Raw genomic sequence first — 21,314 nt, 5'->3', positions numbered from 1 at the left:
ATATATGGTGTGGGAGGCAAGTTGTTAGAAGCAGTGAAAAGTTTTTATCGAGGATGTAAGGCATGTGTACATGTGGGAAGAGAGGAAAGTGATTGGTTCTCAGTGAATGTAGGTTTGCGGCAGGGGTGTGTGATGTCTCCATGGTTGTTTAATTTGTTTACGGATGGGGTTGTTACAGAGGTGAATGCAACAGTTTTGGAAAGAGGGGCAAGTATGCAGTCTGTTGTGGATGAGAGAGCTTGGGAAGTGAGTCAGTTGTTGTTCGCTGATGATACAGCGCTGGTGGTTGATTCATGTGAGAAACTGCAGAAGCTGGTGACTGAGTTTGGTAAAGTGTGTGAAAGAAGAAAGTTGAGAGTAAATGTGAATAAGAGCAAGGATATTAGGTACAGTAGACTTGAGGGACAAGTCAATTGTGGGTAAGTTTGAATGGAGAAAAACTGGAGGAAGTGAAGTGTTTTAGATATCTGGGAGTGGATTTGGCAGCAGATGGAACCATAGAAGCAGAAGTGAATCATAGGGTGGGGGAGGGGAGAAAGTTCTGGGAGCACTGAAGAATGTGTGGAAGTCGAGAACATTATCTCGGAAAGCAAGAATGGGTATGTTTGAAGGAATAGTGGTTCCAACATTGTTATGTGGTTGTGAGGCGTGGGCTATAGATAGAGTTGTGCAGAGGAGGGTGGATGTGCTGGAAATGAGATGTTTGAGGACAATATGTGGTATGAGGTGGTTTGATCAAATAAGTAATAACGGTAAGAGAGACGTGTGGTAAAAAAAAGTGTGGTTGAGAGAGCAGAAGAGGGTGTTTTGAAATGGTTTTGTCACATGGCGAGAATGAGTGAGGAAAGATTGACTAAGAGGATATATAGGTCAGAGGTGAAGGGAGCGAGGAGAAGCGGGAGACCAATTGAGGGTGGAAAGATGGAGTGAAAAAGATTTTGAATGATCGGGGTCTGAACATGGAGGAGGGTGAAAAGCGTGCCAGGAATAGAGTGAATTGGAATGATGTGGTATACCAGGGTCGACGTGCGGTCAATGGATTAAACTGGGGCATGTGAAGCGTCTGGGGTAAACCATGAAAAGTTCTGTGGGGCATGGATGTGGAAAAGGAGCTATGCTTTCATTGCATTATACATGACAGCTAGAGACTGAGTGTAAACGAATGTAGCCTTTGCTGTATTTTTGTAGCACTACCTCATGCACATGCGGGGGGAGGGGGTTGTTATTTCATGTGTGGCTGGGTGGCGATGGGAATGAACAGGGGCAGAGTGTACGAATCATGTACATGTGCATATATGTATATGTCTGTATGTGTATATATATGTATACGTTCAGATGTATAGGTATGTATATATTTCCGTGTGTGGACGTGTATGTATATACATGTGTATGTGGGTGGGTTGGGCCATTCTTTCGTCTGCTTCCTTGTGCTACCTAGCTAACGCGGGAGACAGCGACAAAGTAAAATAAAATAAATAATAAATCAACATATACACATATACATACATTTACATTTTTTGATTATCATACCTAACTACTGTTTCCCACATCAGCGAGGTAGTGCCAGGAAACAGAGGAAGAATGACCCATCCACTCATATAAACTCATCCTCCTTGAAAGCTCAGATTGGGGTGTCTAAATGTATGAGGATGGAAACAAGATGAGAAAAAAGGAGAGGTAGGTAATATGTTTGAGGAAAGGAACCTGGATGTTTTGGCAATGAGTGAAACGAAGCTCAAGGGTAAAGGGGAAGAGTGGTTTGGGAATGTCTTGGGAGTAAAGTCAGGGGTTAGTGAGAGGATGAGAGCAAGGGAAGGAGTAGCACTACTCCTGAAACAGGAGTGATGGGAGTATGTGATAGAGTGTAAGAAAGTAAACTCTAGATTGATATGGGTAAAACTGAAAGTGGATGGAGAGAGATGGGTGATTATTGGTGCATATGCACCTGGGCATAAGAAGAAAGATGATGAGAGGCAAGTGTTTTGGGAGCAGCTGAATGAGTGTGTTAGTGGTTTTGATGCACGAGACCAGGTTATAGTGATGGGTGATTTGAATGCAAAGTTGAGTAATGTGGCAGTTGAGGGAATAATTGGTGTACATGGGGAGTTCAGTGTTGTAAATGAAAATGGTGAAGAGATTGTATATTTATGTGCTGAAAAAGGACTGGTGATTGGGAATACCTGGTTTAAAAAGAGAGATATACATAAGTATATGTATGTAAGTAGGAGAGATAGCAAGAGAGCGTTATTGGATTATGTGTTAATTGATAGGTGCACGAAAAAGAAACTTTTGGATGTTAATGTGCTGAGAGGTGCAACTGGAGGGATGTCTGATCATTATCTTGGGGAGATTTGTGAAGATTTGTAGAGCTTTTCATAAAAGAAGAGAGAATGTTGGGGTGAAGAGAGTGCTGAGAGCAAGTGAGCTTGGGAAGGAGACTTGTGTGAGGAAGTACCAGGAGAGACTGAGTAGAGAATGGTAAAAGGTGAGAACAAAAGACGTAAGGGGAGTGGGTGAGGAATTGGATGTATTTAGGGAAGCAGTGGTGGCTTGCACAAAAGATGCTTGTGGCATGAGAAGCGTGGGAGGTGGGCGGATTAGAAAAGGTAGTGAGTGGTGTGATGAAGAAGTAAATTCATTGGTGAAAGAGAAGAGAGAGTCATTTGGATGATTTTTGCAGGGAAATAATGCAAATGACTTGGAGATGTATTAAACATAGAGGCAGGAGGTCAAGAGAATGGTGCAAGAAGTGAAGACCAAGTGGGAGACCAAATTGGAGGTGGAAAGATGGAGTGAAAAAGATTTTGAGTGATCAGGGCCTGAACATGCACGAAGGTGAAAGGTGTGCAAGGAATAGAGTGAATTGGAACAATGTGGTATACCGGGGTCAACGTGGTGTCATTGGATTGACCCAGGGCATGTGAAGCGTCTGGGGTAACTCATGGAAACTTTCCATGGTTTACCCCAGACACTTCACATGCTCTGGTTCAATCCATTGACAGCAAGTCAACCCCGGTATACCACATCATTTCAAATCACTCTAGTCCTTCCACGCCTTTCACCCTCCTGCATGTTCAGGCCTCGATCACTCAGAATCTTTTTCACTCCATCTTTCCACCTCCAATTTGGTCTCCCACTTCTCCTCGTTCCCTCCACCTCAGACACACATATCCTCTTTGTCAATCTTTCCTCACTCATTCTCTTCATGTGACCAAACCATTTCAAAACACCCTCTCTGTTCTCTCAACCACACTCTTTTTAGTACCACACATCTCTCTTACCCTCTCATTACTTACTTGATCAAACCACCTCACACCACATATTTAACTCAAACATCTCATTTCCAGCACATCAACCCTCCTCCGCACAACTCTATCTATAGCCCATGCTTCGCAACCATATAACATTGTTGGAACCACTATACCTTTAAACATACCCATTTTTGCTTTCCAAGATAATGTTCCGACTTCCACACATCTTTCAACGCCCCCAGAACTTTCACCCCCTCCCCCACCTTATGATTCACTTCCGCTTCCATGGTTCCATCCGCTGCCAGATCCACTCCCAGATATCTAAAACACTTTACTTCCTCCAGTTTTTCTCCATTCAAACTTATCTCCCAACTGACTTGTCCCTTAACCCTACTGTACCTTATAATCTTGCTCTTATTCATATCTGCTCTCAGCTTTCTTCTTTCACACATTTTACCAAACTCAGTCACCAGCTTCTGCAGTTTCTCACCCAAATCAGCCAACAGCACTGTATCATCAGCAAACAACAACTGACTCACTTCCCAAGCTCTTTCATCCACAACAGACAGCATACTTGCCCCTCTTTCCAAAACTCTTGCATTCACATCCCTAACTACCCCATCCATAAACAAATTAAACAATCATGGAGACATCACACACCCCTGCGCAAACCAAAATTCTGTGAGAACCAATCACTTTCCTCTCTTCCTACACGTACACATGCCTCACATCCTTGATAAAAACTTTTCACTGCTTTTAATAACTTAACTCCCACACCATAGATTCTTAATAACTTCCACAGAGCATCTCTATCAACTCTATCATATGCCTTCTCTAGATCCATAAATGCTACATACAAATCCATTTGCTTTTCTAAGTATTCCTCACATACATTCTTCAAAGCAAATACCTGATCCACACATCCACTACCAGTTCTGAAACCACACTGCTCTTCCCCAATCTGATGCTCTGTACATGCCTTCACCCTTGTGGCATGAGAAGCATGGGAGGTGGGCACATTAGAAAGGGTATTGAGTGGTGGGACGAAGAAGTAAGATTATTAGTGAAAGAGAAGAGAGAGGCATTTGGACAATTTCTGCAGGGAAAAAATGCAAATGAGTGGGAGACGTATAAAAGAAAGAGGCAGGAGGTCATGAAGTGCAAGAGGTGAAAAAGAGGGCAAATGAGAGTTGGGGTGAGAGAGTACCATTAAATTTTAGGGGGAATAAAAAGACATTTTGGAAGGAGGTAAATAAAGTGCATAAGACAAGGAAACAAATGGGAGCATCAGTGAAGGGGGCAAATGGGGAGGTGATAACAAGTAGTCTCCCACTTCTCCTCGTTCCCCCCACCTCAGACACATATATCCTCTTTGTCAATCTATTCTCACTCATTTTCTCCATGCGACCAAACCATTTCAAAACACCCTCTTCTGCTCTCTCAACCACACTCTTTTTATTACCGTACATCTCTCTTACCCTTTCATTACTTACTCGATCAAACCACCTCACACCACATATTGTCCTCAAACATCTCATTTCTAGCACATCCACCCTCCTCTGCACAAATCTACCTATAGCCCATGCCTCGTAACCATATAAAATTATTGGAACTACTATTCCTTCAAACATACCCACATACAAACATGCCAATATACATATATACATATGCACAAATTCATACTTGCTTACCTTCATCCATTCCTGTCACTACCCCGCCTCACATGAAACAGCATCACTACCCCCTGCTTCAGCAAGGTAGAGCCAGAAAGACAGACAAAAAAAGGCCACATTCTTTCACATTCAGGAATGCACCGAAACCACAGCTCCCTATCCACATCCAGACCCCACAGACCTTTCCATGGTTTACCCAAATGCTTCACATGCCCTGGTGCAGTCCATTGACAGCACATCGACCCCAGTATACTGCATCATTTCAATAGACTCTATTCCTTACACGGCTCTCACCCTCCTGTATGTCTAGGCCACGATCGCTCAAAATCTTAAATTAGCCGAAATCTGGTGATTTCATTATAGCAACATTAAAGGTTCACAGAAGGGTAAACATAGCTACCTTATCAAATATGGATGACCTAGACTACACAAGTTCCCTGCATTATGGACATTTGTGTTACAGAAATTTGCCATTATGAAAACTGTATATCAATACAACTAAATTTACTTTAAGGAACGAACACAGACAAAGGAGTCAAGCGGGGAGAGCTCATCCTCCTTGAAAGCTCAGATTAGTGTCTGAATGTGTGTGGATGTAACCAAGATGAGAAGAAAGGAGAGATAGGTAGTATGTTTGAGAAAGAAACCCGGATGTTTTGGCTCCAAGTGAAATGAAGCTGAAGGGTAAAGGGGAAGAATGGTTTGAAAAAAGTCTTAGGAGTAGAGTCAGGGGGTGGTGAGAGGACAAGAGCTAAGGATAAAGTAGCACTACTACTGAAAAAGGAGTTGTGGGAGTATGTGACAGAGTGTAAAAATGTAAATTCTAGATTGATGTGGGTAAAACTGAAAGTGGATGGAAAGAGATGGGTGATCATTGGTGCTTATGCACCTGGTCATGAGAAGAAAGATTAAGAGAGACAAGTGTTTCAGGAGCAGCTGAGTGAATGTCTCAGCTGCTTTGATGTATGAGACTGGTTATCATTGAGGGTATAATTGGTGTACATGGGGTGTTCAGTGTTGTGAATGTTAATGGTAAAGAGCTTGTGGATTTGTGTGCTGAAAAAAGACGGCTGATTGGGAATACCTGGTTTAAAGAGAGATATACATAAATATACATATGTGAGTAGGAGAGATGCCAAAGAACATTATTGGGTTACGTGTTAATTAACAGGCGTATAAAAGAGACTTTTGGATGTTAATGTCCTGAGAGGGGCAGCTGGAGGGATGTCTGATCATCATCTTGTGGAGGCAAAAGTGAAGATTTGTAGAAGTTTTCAAAGAAAAAAAAAAATCTTGGGAAGAGAGACATGAGACTAGGCAACCTTGGAAAGGAGACTTGAATGAGGAAGTACTAGCAAAGATTGAATGTAGATTGGCAAAAGGGGACGTGAGGGGAGTGGGTGAGGAATGGAATGTATTTAGGGAAGCAGTGATGGCATGTACAAAAAATGCATGTGGCATGAGAAAGGTGGGAGGTGGGCAGATTAGAAAGGGTAGTGAGTGGTGGGATGAAGAAATAAACTTGTTAGTGAAAGAGCAAAGACAGGCATTTGGATGATACAGGGAAGAAGTGCAAATGACTGAAAGATATACAAAGAAAAGTCGCAGGAGGTCAAGAGTAAGGTGCAAGGGTTGAAAAACAAGGCAAATGAGAGTTGGGGTGAGCAAGCATCAGTGAACTTTAGAAAGAATAAAATGTTTTAGAAGGAGATAAATAATGTGCATAAGACAGGAGAACAAATGAAAACATTGGTGAAGGGGGCAAGGGGGGGGAGTAATAATGGGTAGTGATGAAGTGAGAAGATGTGGTATTTTGAAGGTTTGTTGAATGTGTTTGATGATAGAGAGGCAGATGTAGGGTGTTTTGGTTGGGGTGGCATGTGAAGTGAGAGGGTCAGGGAGAATGGTTTGGATAAAAGAGAAGAGGTAGTGAAAGCTTTGCAGAATATGAAATCTGGAAAGGTGGCGGGTTTGGATGGTACTGCAGTAGAACTTTGTAAGAAAGGGGGTGATTGTGTTGTTGACTGGTTGGTAAAGATATTCAATGTATATATGGATCACGGTGAAGTGCCTAGGCATTGACAGAATGCATGCATACTGCCATTGTACACAGGCAAAGGGGATATAGGTGAGTGTTCAAACTACAGAGGCATAAGTTTGTTGAGTAATCCTGGAAACTGCATGGGAAGGTACTGATTGAGAGGATGAAGGCATGTACGGAGCATCAGATTGGGAAGAGCAATGTGGTTTCAGAAGTGGTACAGGATGGTGCTTGCTTTGAAGAATGTGTGTGAGAAATACTTAGAAAAACAGGTGAATTTCTACATAGCATTTATGGATCTGGAGAAGGCATAGGATAGGGCTGATAGAGATGCTTTGTGGAAGGTCTTGAGAGTATATGGTATGGGAGGTAAGCTGCTAGAAGCAGTACAAAGTTTTTACCAAGGAGGTATGGCATGTGTGCGAGCAGGAAGAGAGGAGAGTGATTGTTTCACAGCGAAGGTCGATCTGTGGCAGGGGTGTGTGATGTCCCCTTGGTTATTTAATATGTTTATGGATGGGGTGGTTAGGGAGGTAAATATAAGAATTTTGGAGAGAGGGGATGAGTATGCAGTCTGTTGAGGAGGACAGGGCCTGGGAAGTGAGTCAGTAATGATGGTGCAGCTCTGGTGGTGGATTTGAATAAGAAACTTTAGAAGTTGGTGACTATGGAAAAGTGTATGATAGGAGAAAGTTGAGAGTAAATGTGTATAAGAGCATGGTTGATAGGTTCAGTAGGGTTGAGAGACAAGTTAATTGGGATGTAAGTTTGAATGGAGAAAAAATGGAGGAAGTGAGGTGTTTTAGGTATCTGCGAGTGGACTTAGCAGTGGATGGAACCAAAAAAAAGGATGCGAATCTCAAGATGGGGAGAGAGCAAAGGTTCTGAGAGCATTGAAGAATGTGTGGAAGGAGAGAACATTATCTCGGAGAGCAAAATGGGTATGTTTGAAGGAACAGTTCCAACAACGTTATATGGTGGCGAGACATGGGCTATAGATAGGGTTGTATGTTGGAGAGTGGATATGTTGGAAATAAAATGTTTGTGGACAATACATGGTGTGAGGTGGTTTGATCGAGAAAGTAATGATAGGGTAAGCGAGATGTGTGTTAATAAAAAGATTGTGGTTGAGAGAGCAGAAGAGGCTGTGTTGAAATGGTTTGGACATATGGAAAGAATGAGTGAGGAAAGAATGACAAAGAGGATATATATATCAGAGGTGGAGGGAACAAGGAGAAGGGAGAGACCAAAATGGAGGTGGAAGGATGGAGTGAAAAGATTTTGAGTGATCAGGGCCTGAACATACGTGAGGGTGAGAGGCATGCAAGGAATTGAGTGAATTGGAGTGATATGGTATACTAGGGTCGAAACACTGTCAATGGACTGAACCAAGGTATATGAAATATCTGAGGTAAACCATGGAGAGGTCTGTGGGGCCTGGATGTGGATTGGGAGCTATGGTTTCAATGCATTACACATGACATCTAGAGAATGAATGAGAATGAATGTGCCTTTATTTTGTCTGTTTCCCTGGAGCTACTTCAATGAAACATGGGGTAGTGGCACCAGGAATGGATAAAGGGTAGTAAGTATGACTATGTACATGTGTATACATGTATATGTCTATGTATGTATATGTGCATGTATGGGCATGTACGTGTATATATATCTGTATATGAGTGGATGGGCCATTCTTCATCTGTTTCCAAGCGCTACGTCACTGACATGGGAAACAATGAGAAAGTACATAATATTAATAAAAAATATATATTCATCTATTCATCTATTACACTCAATCGCCGTCTCCCGTGCTAGCAAGCTAACACGAGGAAACAGACAAAAGAATGGCCCAAACCTCCCACTTGCTCATGTATATACATAAATGTATATCATTTATCTATTTATTTATTATTTTGCTTTGTCGCTGTCTCCCACGTTTGTGAGGTAGCGCAAGGAAATAGACGAAAGAAATGGCCCAACCCACCCCCATACACAATGTATACACACACACGTCCACACACGCAAATATACATACCTATACATCTCAATGTACACATATATATACATACACAGACACATACATATATACCCATGCACACATTTCACACTGTCTGCCCCCATTCACTCCCATCGCCACCTCGCCACACATGGAATACCTTCCCCCTCCCCCTCATGTGTGCAAGGTAGCACTAGGAAGAGACAACAAAGGCCCCATTCGTTCACACTCAGTCTCTAGCTGTCACGCAATAATGCCCGAAACCACAGCTCCCTTTCCACATCCAGGCCATACACAACTTTCCATGGTTTACCCCAGACGCTTCACATGCCGATTCAATCCACTGACAGCACGTCAACCCCGGTATACCACATCAATCCAATTCACTCTATTCCTTGCCCTCCTTTCACCCTCCTGCATGTTCAGGCCCCCGATCACACAAAATCTTTTTCACTCCATCTTTCCACCTCCAATTTGGTCTCCCACTTCTCCTCGTTCCCTCCACCTCCGACACATATATCCTCTTGGTCAATCTTTCCTCACTCATTCTCTCCATGTGCCCAAACCATTTCAAAACACCCTCTTCTGCTCTCTCAACCATGCTCTTTTTATTTCCACACATCTCTCTTACCCTTACATTACTTACTCAATCAAACCACCTCACACACACATTGTTCTCAAACATCTCATTTCCAGCACATCCACCCTCCTGCGCACAACTCTATCCATAGCCCACGCCTCGCAACCATACAACATTGTTGGAACCACTATTCCTTCAAACATACCCATTTTTGCTTTCCGAGATAATGTTCTCGACTTCCACACGTTCTTCAAGGCTCCCAGGATTTTCGCCCCTTCCCCCACCCTATGATTCACTTTCGCTTCCATGGTTCCATCCGCTGCCAGATCCACTCCCAGATATCTAAAACACTTTACTTCCTCCAGTTTTTCTCCATTCAAACTTACCTCCCAATTGACTTGACCCTCAATCCTACTGTACCTAATAACCTTGCTCTTATTCACATTTACTCTTAACTTTCTTCTTTCACACACTTTACCAAACTCAGTCACCAGCTTCTGCAGTTTCTCACATGAATCAGCCACCAGCACTGTATCATCAGCGAACAACAACTGACTCACTTCCCAAGCTCTCTCATCCACAACAGACTTCATACTTGCCCCTCTTTCCAAAACTCTTGCATTCACCTCCCTAACAACCCCACCCATAAACAAATGTATATACATACATTTATTCACACTCAGCCTCTAGCTGTCATGTGTAATGCACAGAAACCACAGCTCCCTTTCCACATCCAGGCACCACATGCCCTGGTTCAATCCACTGACAGCACGTCAACTCTGGTATATCACAATTTTCCAATTCACTCTATTCCTTACATGCCTTTCATCCTCCTGTATTTTCAGGCCCCGATTGCTCAAAATCTTTTTCACTCCATCCTTCCACCTCCAATTTGGTCTCCCACTTATACTGGACAATCGCATGTTTACCAAATGGCATCCTAGCTATGTTTCTTCATTGTATATCAACTGCCAGTTATGTTTCTCTCAAGTCTCCCCAATGATGTGATTATCACACGAAAGTGCACCTGGGAACTTATCATGTTTCATTTTCCCCGTGGACTCATAGCAATATATATATGGAGATGGAGTGAGTATTTTGAAGGTTTGCTGAATGTGTTAGATGACAGAGTGGCAGATACAGGGTGTTATGGTCAAGGTGGTATGCAAAGCAAGAGGGTCAGGTAGAATGGTTTGGCAAACAGAGAAGAGATAGTAAAAGCTTTGCGGAAGTTGAAAGCCAGCAAGGCGGCAGGTTTGGATGGTATTGCAGTGGAATTTATTAAAAAGAGGGGTGACTGTGTTGTTGACTGGGTGGTGAGGATAATCAATGTATGTATGGCTCGTGGTGAAGTGCCTGAGGATTGGCTGAATGCATGCATAGTGCCACTATACAAAGGCAAAGGGGATAAACATGAGTGTTCAAATTACAGAGGTATAAGTTTGTTGAAAATTCCTGGGAAATTGTAAGGGAGGGTATTGATTGAGAAGGTTAAGGCATGTAAGTATCAGATTGAGGAAGAGCAGCGTGGTTTCAGAAGTGGAAGAGGATGTGTGGATAAGGTGTTTCCTTTGAAGAATGTATGTGGGAAATACTTAGAACAAATGGATTTATATGTAGCATTTATGGATATATGTATATATATGGATATATGGATATATGGATATATATGGATATATATGGATATATGGATATATGTAGCATTTATGGAAGTAAGATTATTAGTGAAAGAGAAGAGAGAGGCATTTGGACAATTTTTGCAGGAAAAAATGCAAATGAATGGGAGATGTATAAAAGAAAGAGACAGGAGGTCAAGAGAAAGGTGCAAGAGATGAAAAAGAGGGCAAATGAGAGTTGGGGTGAGAGAGTATCATTAAATTTTAGGGAGAATAAAAAGATGTTTTGGAAGGAGGTAAATAAAGTGTGTAACACAAGGGAGCAAATGGGAACTTCAGTGAAAGGGGCTAATGGGGAGGTGATAACAAGTAGTGGTGATGTGAGGAGATGGAGTGAGTATTTTGAAGGTTAGTTGAATGTGTTTGATGACAGAGTGGAAGATATAGGGTGTTTTAGTCAAGGTGGTGTGCAAAGTGAGAGGGTTAGGGAAAATGATTTGGTAAACAGAGAAGAGGTAGTAAAAGCTTTGCGGAAGATGAAAGCCGGCAAGGCAGCAGGTTTGGATGGCATTGCAGTGGAATTTATTAAAAAAGGGGGTGACTGTACTGTTGACTGATTGGTAAGGTTATTTAATGTATGTATGATTCATGGTGAGGTGCCTGAGGATTGGCGGAATGCTTGCATAGTGCCATTGTACAAATGCAAAGGGGATAAGAGTGAGTGCTCAAACTACAGAGGTATAAGTTTGTTGAGTATTCCTGGTAAATCATATGGGAGGGTATTGATTGAGAGGGTGAAGGCATGTACAGAGCATCACATTGGGGAAGAGCAGTGTGGTTTCAGAACTGGTAGAGGATGTGTGGATCAGGTGTTTGCTTTGAGGAATGTATGTGAGAAATACTTAGAAAAGCAAATGGATTTGTATGTAGCATTTATAGATCTGGAGAAGGCATATGATAGAGTTGATAGAGATGCTCTGTGGAAGGTACTAAGAATATATGGTGTGGGAGGCAAGTTGTTAGAAGCAGTGAAAAGTTTTTATCGAGGATGTAAGGCATGTGTTCGTGTAGGAAGAGAGGAAAGTGATTGGTTCTCAGTGAATGTAGGTTTGCGGCAGGGGTGTGTGATGTCTCCATGGTTGTTTAATTTGTTTATGGATGGGGTTGTTAGGGAAGTGAATGCAAGAGTTTTGGAAAGAGGGGCAAGTATGAAGTCTGTTGGGGATGAGAGAGCTTGGAAAGTGAGTCAGTTTTTGTTCGCTGATGATACAGCGCTGGTGGCTGATTCATGTGAGAAACTGCAGAAGCTGGTGGCTGAGTTTGGTAAAGTGTGTGAAAGAAGAAAGTTAAGAGTAAATGTGAATAAGAGCAAGGTTATTAGGTACAGTAGGATTGAGGGTCAAGTCAATTGGGAGGTAAGTTTGAATGGAGAAAAACTGGAGGAAGTAAAGTGTTTTAGATATCTGGGAGTGGATCTGGCAGTGGATGGAACCATGGAAGCGGAAGTGAATCATAGGGTGGGGGAGGGGGCGAAAATCCTGGGAGCCTTGAAGAATGTGTGGAAGTCGAGAACATTATCACCGAAAGCAAAAATAGCCATGTTTGAAGGAATAGTGGTTCCAACAATGTTGTATGGTTGCGAGGCGTGGGCTATGGATAGAGTTGCGCACAGGAGGGTGGATGTGCTGGAAATAAGATGTTTGAGGATAATATGTCGTGTGAGGTGGTTTGATTGAGTAAGTAATGTAAGGGTAAGAGAGATGTGTGGAAATAAAAAGAGCGTGGTTGAGAGAGCAGAAGAGGGTGTTTTTAAATGGTTTGGGCACATGGAGAGAATGAGTGAGGAAAGATTGACCAAGAGGATATATGTGTCAGAGCTGGAGGGAACGAGAGGTGGGAGACCAAATTGGAGGTGGAAAGATGGAGTGAAAGATGGAGTGATCGGGGACCTGAACATGCAGGAGGGTGAAAGGCTGGCAAGGAATAGAGTGAATTGGATCGATGTGGTATACCGGGGTCGACGTGCTGTCAATGGATTGAATCAGGGCATGTGAAGTGTCTGGGGTAAACCATGGAAAGTTCTGTGGGGCCTGGATGTGGAAAGGGAGCTGTGGTTCGGGCATTATTGCATGACAGCTAGAGACTGAGTGTAAACGAATGGGGCCTTTGTTGTCTTTTCCTAGCGCTACCTCACACACATGAGGGGGGAGGGGAATGTTATTCCATGTGTGGCGAGGTGGCGATGGGAATGAATAAAGGCAGACAGTGTGAATAGTGTGCATGTGTATATATGTAAGTGTCTGTGTGTGTATATATATGTGTACATTGAGATGTATGGGTATATATATTTGCGTGTGTGGACGTGTATGTATATACATGTGTATGGGGGTGGGTTGGGCCATTTCTTTCGTCTGTTTCCTTGTGCTACCTCACAAACGCGGGAGACAGCGACAAAGCAAAATAAATAAATAAAATATTTATGGATATGGAGAAGGCATATGATAGAGTTGATAGAGATGCTCTGTGGAAGGTATTAAGCGTATATGGTGTGGGAGGCAAGTTGCTGGAAGCAGTGAAAAGTTTTTATTGAGGATGTAAGGCATGTGTACAAGTAGGAAGAGAGGAAAGAAAATGGTTCTCAATGAATGTCAGTTTGCAACAGGGGTACGGAAACTCTCCATGGTTGTTTAATTTGTTTATGGATGGGGTTATTAGGGAGGTGAATGCAAGAGTTTCGAAGAGAGGGGCAAGTATGCAGCCTGTTGTGAATGAAAGGGCTTGGGAAGTGAGTCAGTTGTTGTTTGCTGATGATACAGCACTGGTGGCTGATTCGGGTGAGAAATTGAAGAAGCTGGTGACTGAGTTTGGTAAAGAGTGTGAAGGAAGAAAGCTGAGAAAATGTGAATAGGAGCAAGGTTAATAAATTAGGTACAGTAGGGTGGAAGGACAATTCAATTGGAAGGTTTAATATATTGAGTACAGTAGGATGGAAGGACAATTCAATTGGAAGGTAAGTTTGAATGGTGAAAAACTGGAGGAAGTGAAGTGTTTCAGATATCTGGTAGTGGATGTTGCAATGGATGGAACCATGGAGGCGGAAGTGAGTCACAGGGTGGGGGAGGGGGCAAAGGTTCTGGGATCGTTGAAGAATGTGTGGAAGGTGAGAACATTATCTTAGAACGCAAAAATGGGTATGTTTGAAGGAATAGTTGTTCCAACAATGCTATATGGTTAAGAGATGTGGGCTATAGATAGGTTAGTGTGGAGGAGGGTGGATATGTTGGAAATGAGATGTTTGAGGACAATATGTGGTGTGAGGTGGTTTGATTGAGTAAGTAATGAAAGGGTAAGAGAGATGTCTGGTAATAAAAGGAGTGTGGTTGAGAATGCAAAAGAGGGTGTCTTAAAATGGTTTGGTCACATGGAGAGAATGAGTGAAGAAAGATTGACAAAGAGGATATATGTGTCACAGATGGAGGGAACGAGGAGAATTGGGAGACCAAATTGGAGGTGGAAGGACGGAACGAAAAAGATTTTGATTGATCAGGGCCTGAACATGCAGGAGGGTGAAAGGCGTGCAAGGAATAAAGTGAACTGGAACGATGTGGTATACCAGGGTCGATGTGCTGTCAATGGATTGAACCAGGACATGTGAAGCATCTGGCATAAACCATGGAAAGTTCTATGGGGCCTGGATGTGGAAAGGGAGTTGTGGTTTCAGTACATTATACATAACAGCTAGAGATTGAGTGTGAATGAATGTGGCCTTTGTTGTCTTTTCCTAGCACTATCTCACACGCGTGCGGGGAGAAGGGAATGTCATTGCATGTGTGGCCGGGTGGAGACGAGAAGGAATAAAGGCAGCAAGTATGACCTATGTACATGTGTATATATGTATATGTCTCTCTATGTATATATATGTATACGTTAAAATGTAGAGGTATGTATGTGTAAATGTGTGGACGTGTATGTATATACATGTGTATGTGGGTGGGTTGGGCGATTCTTTTGTCTGTTTCCTTGCACTACTTCACTAACACGGGAGACAGCGACAAAGTATAATATATATAATAAAACAAATATATCTCCCCTATCCCTGGGATAGAGGAGAAAGAATACTTCCCACGTCTTGCCTGTGTGTCGTAGAAGCGACTAAAAGGGGAGGAAGCGGGGGGCTGGAAATCCTACCCTCTCATTATTTCTTTTTAATTTTCCAAAAGAAGGAACAGAGAAGGGGGCCAGGTGAGGATATTCCCTCAAAGGCCCAGTCCTCTGTTCTTAACGCTACCTCACTAACGTGGGAAATGGCGAATAGTTTGAAAGAAAGAAATATTTATATGTGTGTGTGTGTCAAAGGTGGAGGGAACGAAGAGAAGTGGGAGACGTAATTGGAGGTGGAAGGACGAAGTGAAAAAGATTTTGAGTGATCGGGGCCTGATCAGCAGGAAGGTGATAGGCGTGCAAGGAATAGAGTGAATTGGAACAATGTGGTATACCAGGGTCAATAATCTGTCAATGGAATGTACCAGGGCATGTGAAGTGTCTAGGGTAAACCATGGAAAGTTTTGTCAGGTCTGCATATGGAAAGGGAGGTGTGGTTTCGGTGCATTACACATGACAGCTAAAAACTGAGTATCAACAAATGTGGCCTTTGTTGTTTTTCCCTACGCTACCTCGAGCGTGTGCAGGGGGGGAGGAGGGTGCCATTTCATGTGTGGCTTTCATGTGTGGCGGGGTGGCAACAGGAATGGCTGAGGGCAGAAAGCATGAATATGTACATGTGTATATATGTATTTGTCTGTGTATGTATATGTTGAAATGTATAGATGAGTATATAAGATGTGTGTGGTTGCGTATGTATATACATGTGTACCTAGGTGGGTTAAGCCATTCTTTCGTCTGTTTCCTTGCGATATCGTGCTAATGCGGGAGTGTTTAAATGTGTGTGGATGTAACCAAGATGAGAAAAAAGGAGAGATAGGTAGTATGATTGAGGAATGGAACATGGATGTTTTGGCTCTGAGGGAAACGAAGTTCAAGAGTAAGGGGAATGAGTGGTTTGGGAATGTCCTGGGAGTAAAGTCAGGGATTGGTGAGAGGACAAGAGCAAAGGAAGGAGTAGTACTACTCCTGAAACAGGAGTGGTGGGAGTATGTGATATAGTGTAAGAAAGTAAACTATAGACTGATATGGGTAAAACTGAAAGTGGACGGAGAGAGATGGGTGATTATTGGTGCATATGCACCTGGTCATGAGAAGAAAGATCATGAGAGACAAATGTTTTGGATCAGCTGAGTGAGTGTGTTAGCTGTTTTGATGAATGAGACCGGGTTATAGTGATGGGTAATTTGAATGCAAAGGTGAGTAAAGTGGCAGTTGAGGGAACAATTGGTGTACATGGGGCGTTCAGTATCATAAATGGAAATGGTGGAGAGCTTGTACATTTGTGTGCTGAAAAAGGACTGGTGATTGGGAATACCCGGTTTAAAAAGAGAGATAAGACATAAATATATGTATCTAAGTAGGAGAGATGGCCAGAGAGCATTATTGCATTACGTGTTAATTGATAAGCGCGTGAAAGAGAGACTTTTGGATGTTAATGTGCTACGAGGTGCAACTGGAGGGATGTCTGATTATCATCTTGTAGAGATGAAGGTGAAGATTTGTAGAGGTTTTCAGAAAAGAAGAATGTTGGAGTGAAGAGAGTGGTGAGATTAAGGGAAACTGGGAAGGAGACTTGTGTGAGGAAGTACCAGGAGAGACTAAGTGCAGAATGGAAAAATGTGAGAGCAAAGGACGTAAGAGGAGTGGGGGAGGAATGGGATGTATTTAGGGAAGCAGTGATGGCTTATGCAAAAGATGCTTGTGGAGTGAGAAGTGTGGGAATTGGTGAACTCAGAGAGGGTACTGAGTGGAGGAATCAAGAAGTAAGGTTACTAGTGAAAGAGAAGAGAGAGGCATTTGGATGATTTTTGCAGGGAAATAATGCAAATGACTGGGAGATGTATAAAAGAAAGAGGCAAGAGGTCAAGAGAAAGGTGCAAGAGGTGAAAAAGAGGGCAAATGAGAGTAGGGGTGAGCGAGTATCATTAAATTTTAGGGAGAATAAAAAGATGTTTTGGAAGGAGGTAAATAAAGTGTGTAACACAAGGGAGCAAATGGGAACTTCAGTGAAAGGGGCTAATGGGGAGGTGATAACAAGTAGTGGTGATGTGAGGAGATGGAGTGAGTATTTTGAAGGTTAGTTGAATGTGTTTGATGACAGAGTGGAAGATATAGGGTGTTTTAGTCAAGGTGGTGTGCAAAGTGAGAGGGTTAGGGAAAATGATTTGGTAAACAGAGAAGAGGTAGTAAAAGCTTTGCGGAAGATGAAAGCCGGCAAGGCAGCAGGTTTGGATGGCATTGCAGTGGAATTTATTAAAAAAGGGGGTGACTGTACTGTTGACTGATTGGTAAGGTTATTTAATGTATGTATGATTCATGGTGAGGTGCCTGAGGATTGGCGGAATGCTTGCATAGTGCCATTGTACAAATGCAAAGGGGATAAGAGTGAGTGCTCAAACTACAGAGGTATAAGTTTGTTGAGTATTCCTGGTAAATCATATGGGAGGGTATTGATTGAGAGGGTGAAGGCATGTACAGAGCATCACATTGGGGAAGAGCAGTGTGGTTTCAGAACTGGTAGAGGATGTGTGGATCAGGTGTTTGCTTTGAGGAATGTATGTGAGAAATACTTAGAAAAGCAAATGGATTTGTATGTAGCATTTATAGATCTGGAGAAGGCATATGATAGAGTTGATAGAGATGCTCTGTGGAAGGTACTAAGAATATATGGTGTGGGAGGCAAGTTGTTAGAAGCAGTGAAAAGTTTTTATCGAGGATGTAAGGCATGTGTTCGTGTAGGAAGAGAGGAAAGTGATTGGTTCTCAGTGAATGTAGGTTTGCGGCAGGGTGTGTGATGTCTCCATGGTTGTTTAATTTGTTTATGGATGGGGTTGTTAGGGAAGTGAATGCAAGAGTTTTGGAAAGAGGGGCAAGTATGAAGTCTGTTGGGGATGAGAGAGCTTGGAAAGTGAGTCAGTTTTTGTTCGCTGATGATACAGCGCTGGTGGCTGATTCATGTGAGAAACTGCAGAAGCTGGTGGCTGAGTTTGGTAAAGTGTGTGAAAGAAGAAAGTTAAGAGTAAATGTGAATAAGAGCAAGGTTATTAGGTACAGTAGGATTGAGGGTCAAGTCAATTGGGAGGTAAGTTTGAATGGAGAAAAACTGGAGGAAGTAAAGTGTTTTAGATATCTGGGAGTGGATCTGGCAGTGGATGGAACCATGGAAGCGGAAGTGAATCATAGGGTGGGGGAGGGGGCGAAAATCCTGGGAGCCTTGAAGAATGTGTGGAAGTCGAGAACATTATCACCGAAAGCAAAAATAGCCATGTTTGAAGGAATAGTGGTTCCAACAATGTTGTATGGTTGCGAGGCGTGGGCTATGGATAGAGTTGCGCACAGGAGGGTGGATGTGCTGGAAATAAGATGTTTGAGGATAATATGTCGTGTGAGGTGGTTTGATTGAGTAAGTAATGTAAGGGTAAGAGAGATGTGTGGAAATAAAAAGAGCGTGGTTGAGAGAGCAGAAGAGGGTGTTTTTAAATGGTTTGGGCACATGGAGAGAATGAGTGAGGAAAGATTGACCAAGAGGATATATGTGTCAGAGCTGGAGGGAACGAGAGGTGGGAGACCAAATTGGAGGTGGAAAGATGGAGTGAAAGATGGAGTGATCGGGGACCTGAACATGCAGGAGGGTGAAAGGCTGGCAAGGAATAGAGTGAATTGGATCGATGTGGTATACCGGGGTCGACGTGCTGTCAATGGATTGAATCAGGGCATGTGAAGTGTCTGGGGTAAACCATGGAAAGTTCTGTGGGGCCTGGATGTGGAAAGGGAGCTGTGGTTCGGGCATTATTGCATGACAGCTAGAGACTGAGTGTAAACGAATGGGGCCTTTGTTGTCTTTTCCTAGCGCTACCTCACACACATGAGGGGGGAGGGGGATGTTATTCCATGTGTGGCGAGGTGGCGATGGGAATGAATAAAGGCAGACAGTGTGAATAGTGTGCATGTGTATATATGTAAGTGTCTGTGTGTGTATATATATGTGTACATTGAGATGTATGGGTATATATATTTGCGTGTGTGGACGTGTATGTATATACATGTGTATGGGGGTGGGTTGGGCCATTTCTTTTGTCTGTTTCCTTGTGCTACCTCACAAACGCGGGAGACAGCGACAAAGCAAAATAAATAAATAAAATATTTATGGATATGGAGAAGGCATATGATAGAGTTGATAGAGATGCTCTGTGGAAGGTATTAAGCGTATATGGTGTGGGAGGCAAGTTGCTGGAAGCAGTGAAAAGTTTTTATTGAGGATGTAAGGCATGTGTACAAGTAGGAAGAGAGGAAAGAAAATGGTTCTCAATGAATGTCAGTTTGCAACAGGGGTACGGAAACTCTCCATGGTTGTTTAATTTGTTTATGGATGGGGTTATTAGGGAGGTGAATGCAAGAGTTTCGAAGAGAGGGGCAAGTATGCAGCCTGTTGTGAATGAAAGGGCTTGGGAAGTGAGTCAGTTGTTGTTTGCTGATGATACAGCACTGGTGGCTGATTCGGGTGAGAAATTGAAGAAGCTGGTGACTGAGTTTGGTAAAGAGTGTGAAGGAAGAAAGCTGAGAAAATGTGAATAGGAGCAAGGTTAATAAATTAGGTACAGTAGGGTGGAAGGACAATTCAATTGGAAGGTTTAATATATTGAGTACAGTAGGATGGAAGGACAATTCAATTGGAAGGTAAGTTTGAATGGTGAAAAACTGGAGGAAGTGAAGTGTTTCAGATATCTGGTAGTGGATGTTGCAATGGATGGAACCATGGAGGCGGAAGTGAGTCACAGGGTGGGGGAGGGGGCAAAGGTTCTGGGATCGTTGAAGAATGTGTGGAAGGTGAGAACATTATCTTAGAACGCAAAAATGGGTATGTTTGAAGGAATAGTTGTTCCAACAATGCTATATGGTTAAGAGATGTGGGCTATAGATAGGTTAGTGTGGAGGAGGGTGGATATGTTGGAAATGAGATGTTTGAGGACAATATGTGGTGTGAGGTGGTTTGATTGAGTAAGTAATGAAAGGGTAAGAGAGATGTCTGGTAATAAAAGGAGTGTGGTTGAGAATGCAAAAGAGGGTGTCTTAAAATGGTTTGGTCACATGGAGAGAATGAGTGAAGAAAGATTGACAAAGAGGATATATGTGTCACAGATGGAGGGAACGAGGAGAATTGGGAGACCAAATTGGAGGTGGAAGGACGGAACGAAAAAGATTTTGATTGATCAGGGCCTGAACATGCAGGAGGGTGAAAGGCGTGCAAGGAATAAAGTGAACTGGAACGATGTGGTATACCAGGGTCGATGTGCTGTCAATGGATTGAACCAGGACATGTGAAGCATCTGGCATAAACCATGGAAAGTTCTATGGGGCCTGGATGTGGAAAGGGAGTTGTGGTTTCAGTACATTATACATAACAGCTAGAGATTGAGTGTGAATGAATGTGGCCTTTGTTGTCTTTTCCTAGCACTATCTCACACGCGTGCGGGGAGAAGGGAATGTCATTGCATGTGTGGCCGGGTGGAGACGAGAAGGAATAAAGGCAGCAAGTATGACCTATGTACATGTGTATATATGTATATGTCTCTCTATGTATATATATGTATACGTTAAAATGTAGAGGTATGTATGTGTAAATGTGTGGACGTGTATGTATATACATGTGTATGTGGGTGGGTTGGGCGATTCTTTTGTCTGTTTCCTTGCACTACTTCACTAACACGGGAGACAGCGACAAAGTATAATATATATAATAAAACAAATATATCTCCCCTATCCCTGGGATAGAGGAGAAAGAATACTTCCCACGTCTTGCCTGTGTGTCGTAGAAGCGACTAAAAGGGGAGGAAGCGGGGGGCTGGAAATCCTACCCTCTCATTATTTCTTTTTAATTTTCCAAAAGAAGGAACAGAGAAGGGGGCCAGGTGAGGATATTCCCTCAAAGGCCCAGTCCTCTGTTCTTAACGCTACCTCACTAACGTGGGAAATGGCGAATAGTTTGAAAGAAA

General features: G+C 42.8%; 1 protein-coding gene across 1 annotated transcript in view; it reads right to left on the bottom strand.

The window, feature by feature from the left end:
- Positions 1 to 21,314, bottom strand: part of LOC139756458 (sorting and assembly machinery component 50 homolog A) — a 293,888-nt gene that overhangs the window by 91,542 nt on the left and 181,032 nt on the right. The window lies entirely within an intron of this gene.

The sequence above is a fragment of the Panulirus ornatus genome, chromosome 21, assembly GCF_036320965.1.
Source record: "Panulirus ornatus isolate Po-2019 chromosome 21, ASM3632096v1, whole genome shotgun sequence".
Taxonomy (NCBI): Eukaryota; Metazoa; Arthropoda; class Malacostraca; order Decapoda; family Palinuridae; genus Panulirus; species Panulirus ornatus.
This window is presented reverse-complemented; position numbering and strand designations above follow the sequence as displayed.